Source organism: Limulus polyphemus, unplaced genomic scaffold (genome assembly GCF_000517525.1).
Source record: "Limulus polyphemus unplaced genomic scaffold, Limulus_polyphemus-2.1.2 Scaffold169, whole genome shotgun sequence".
NCBI lineage: Eukaryota > Metazoa > Arthropoda > Merostomata > Xiphosura > Limulidae > Limulus > Limulus polyphemus.
Genome location: NW_013665779.1, coordinates 206,863 through 210,969, shown reverse-complemented (window position 1 = coordinate 210,969; position 4,107 = coordinate 206,863).

Genomic DNA, 4,107 nt, shown 5'->3' with positions numbered 1-4,107 from the left:
GCAGATAGCCCCTATGTGGCTTTGCTATAAGAAAACACACACTGGCCAAATAGGGGGATTTGACTTTCACCATTATAATTTACTCATGGTGTTAAAGTGCAGAGCGCATTTTTTTTCTGTAACGGGACTCGAACTTAGAACATTCTAGCTCTAGCCTAATCAAACAATCCCTGAACCAGTAAAGGATACCACGCTTAAGAAACAATTTATGAGTTAACAATTAAGGATTTACTAAGAATGAGCGATAACGCCATGAAACCAGAGTGTGAGACACCTTCTGAACAATAATATCCCAGTTACGTTGAGGCATAACTGTAGGGTCTTAACAGAAGCACTAGGAATATAAAGGTTGACCACCCACAAATCAAAATTATTAGCCCAGGTGTCCAAACACATACTCTAATACAAATAAATAATTGAGCATAAAAATATAATGAAGAAAATTGATGATAACCAATCATATTCTTGAGTAGGGCGCGGTTATACCCTTACCAACCTTAAAAGTTATTAAAGGTTTCCTTATAGTTTGTTTACTTATTGAAGCTTGAACGTTTATCTGTAAATTAAAAAAAGTTCTATACATTTTACTAATAAAAGATGTGTTTTGCTTATTCGATTTAGTACAAAGCGGCCCGGCATGGCCAGGTAGTTAGAGTGCTAGACTCGCAATCTGTGGGTCACGGGTTCGAATCCCCGTCACACCAAACATGCTTGCCCTTTCAGCCATGGGGACGTTATATTGCGACGATCAATCCCAATATTCGTTGGTGAAAGAGTAGCCCAAGAGTGGCGGTGGGTGATGATGACTAGCTGCCTTCTCTCTAGTCTTACACTGCTAAATTAGGGACGGCTAGCGCAGATAGCCCTCGTGTAGCTTTGCGCGAAATTCAAAAGAAACAAACAATCAGTGCAAAGCTGTACAATGAACTATCATACGCTTTTCCGATCGATGTGATCGAACTAAAATCTAGCGTTATAGCCTTCAATTTGGTTTTCTTTTATAAATCTCACTCACAGACAACAACATGTCAAATAACCACCGCATGCAGAAAAATATACACTATAAATCTCCATCACAAGAGGTACAGAAGCAACATCAGATAATGTCAAAGTAGCTGATGAAACAAGAGAAGTAAAAGGATGTGAACCCAATTTACTACAGGAAAATCTTAAAAGAAGTACTGATAACTTATACAGGGGTTCCTCAAAAAGTACACATAGAAGCGCTAATAATGAACATCTCAGTATTATACCACGAGCAACTGAGACGGAGGGGGAGCATAGAAGCCATTGGACTTAACTGTGCTAATGACATCAAAGTAGCATATTTCGATTCATTTAAAAAAAAAAAGACTAAATTAATTTATTTTAGAGGCAATAAAACATTTATGTCCAACGCTATCGAATATGTTAATTAAATCTAAGCTAACTAGAATATAGCTGAGATTTTGATCCCTTAAATATTTCAACAAGAGAGAAATGGCTTAAGATACTTCAACGCTATTTCTACTTGGAATAGAATCACTTTGGTCCTGATAAACCAACTCTGTAATTACCCTAGACAACCAACAAGATAAAATGTTTGCTAGTGTCTTTTACTCCGTATTTAAAGTAAAAGAACGTTCATCTATCACAAATTTCTTATTTTCGCCTTTAAATATTGGAGTAATAACTTATGATCTAACAATTTATCAGGTCAACACAAATATCTAAGAATCAATAGGAGGTCTTCAAGAAAAAAATAAAAAAATAGGTATGATAGAATTTAGTTGTAAAATCAGCATAGGTTTTTATAGCCTCGAACGAACAGAAATAAATCTTGTCACCTGTGTTAGAACCCTCTCACTATCCTCCTGAACCCGCCATATATATATAGTATGTAAATCATAATAATGCTGAAATAAGATATTCGCAAAATTACTTTTTACAATTTTCCACCCAGATAAATCAAATATGAACTAATTTTTAGATTTATGTATGAAATAAATATAGTGACAAAAGACAACAAACGAATATGAAATAGTAGAATCGCATCCTAAATATGTTCCAAATCCAAGATTTCCGTATTCGTTTCTAAATCATTATAGGTTTTGCTTACAACATAAGGGTTGCTAAGCTACCATATGGCGTTCTTGTTAGACAGCAAACTACAAAGCTTGTCTTTTAAAGCGTCCAGCTCGAATCCTACGACAGGAAAAGAAAGCTATAGGTAACTGATGAATAACACTTAAGTGAACATATATGACCAGCTTTTAGCATAAACACATTTCGACCACTTTCTACTACATTCTATATGCTTTGTAACATGTAATACAACAACAGAACCCAATAACAATTTATTGTTAAAATATCAATAGCTAAGCCTTCGTTTAACACTACCAGCATAATACAAAAATGAGCAAAACATGATGAGTTTGAGGAAATCATCACTTTTTTAAACCATCAGGTACCGACGATAATGAACCGTGAATCAAAACTTTATCAATAGTTGACTGTCTTTAGTTTGAGAAACTGTGTTTGAAGAGCACACATTTGGACATTTCCAGAACTCCAAGAAACCAAATCAGTTCACAAAACAAAAACAAAAATAAATCCAAAAAAAAAAGAGAAAGGAATGCAGTTCGACTAGCGTCTCTAGATACATGAACTAGTAATTTGTCTAAATATTTATCAATCACAATTTACATCACCAATAACAATAAAACCTCTGGCACACATCAATATAATTAGTCAGTCTTTCAAAAACGAATTTGTGTTCGTATGTTATATCAGACGGCACACAAATATTCACCAAGGCAAAAGAGAAAGCATCATAATTAAACTTAATTGCCAAAGCCCATCGTACTCGTAAATTAAAAGTAGTCATGTTACATAAAAACTGGAAACTTCAGTCTTCCATTCTTAGAGTAAAAAAGAACCATAGAGGGATGGCGTCATTTTATAGCACCAGCGCATTTTGTTATGGAAGAAAAGATGTTTGTTTGTTTGTAATTAAGCACAAAGCTACACAATGGGCTATCTGTGCTATCTGAAACCCGGATTCTAGGGAAGAAAAGAAAAATTAACTTAGGATCATCAAGAACCAACCAAAATCAAACTATTTAAATAGTTACGAAACCCCCTACGAAATAGTAGTAATCAAGGTTCACCAGCAACAAGCACCGAATTATTGCTTGTTTGTTTGTAATTAAGCACAAAGCTACACAAAGGGCTATCTGTGCTCTGCCCACCACGGGTATCGAAACCCGGTTTCTAGCGTTGTAAGTCCGCAGACATACCGCTGTGCCACTGGGGGGGCCGAATTATTGCTCAAAATATTTTTCACAGTATAAGCATCAGAGAGCATTTTACGGTGAGGAACTACATTTGAGTAAAAATGGTGGGTTGGGATAAGATAAGTTACAGCCATCTGCACTTAATACATCGTTATCTATTATGAAGTTGAGCATGATATAAACGACAATTTAACATTTTTGTAAAGACGCTGTTTACACAAACAAAGATGAATTTACTTTCTCTGTAAATCGTGCTTTGAACGAATAAACACGCCTCTTTCTAGGAGACAAAACACATAGCAAAGAAGTAGTAGTGCCATCAAAAGACACGTGCACATTGAATAATTTGATCTCGTTTCCAGACAGTTCTACTTTTAACGTCGCAATGCAATTCGCCCACTTTGAACAATAAAATGAAACATTGCTATCAATAGTTGGTCCTGAGTCAATCACACTATTGACATCTTTAGGTAAAATTTAACAAAATCATCTGATATTTTCCCGATGTCGAAGCAACAGCTATAGCTGGTGAATTTTCTTAATTATTATAAAGTGAATGAATATCATCTACGTGGTTTACTTGCTCTGTTTGACCAAAAATGCATTTCAATAAATAGAGTTGTTTAAACATTGTTTAACAAGAAGTAAAAGCTTGGAATGGTCTATTCTTTCATTGGGGTGTGTCTGTGAGCCAGACTAGTTTTGGAGAATTCCACTCCTCATCAGTGACCCTGGACATTACCACCAATGAAATATCAGACCAAACTAAGCCTTTCAGTTCTTCAAATACCAATGGAATGATAGGTTTATTTTTTGTGAGTGTAAAACACTT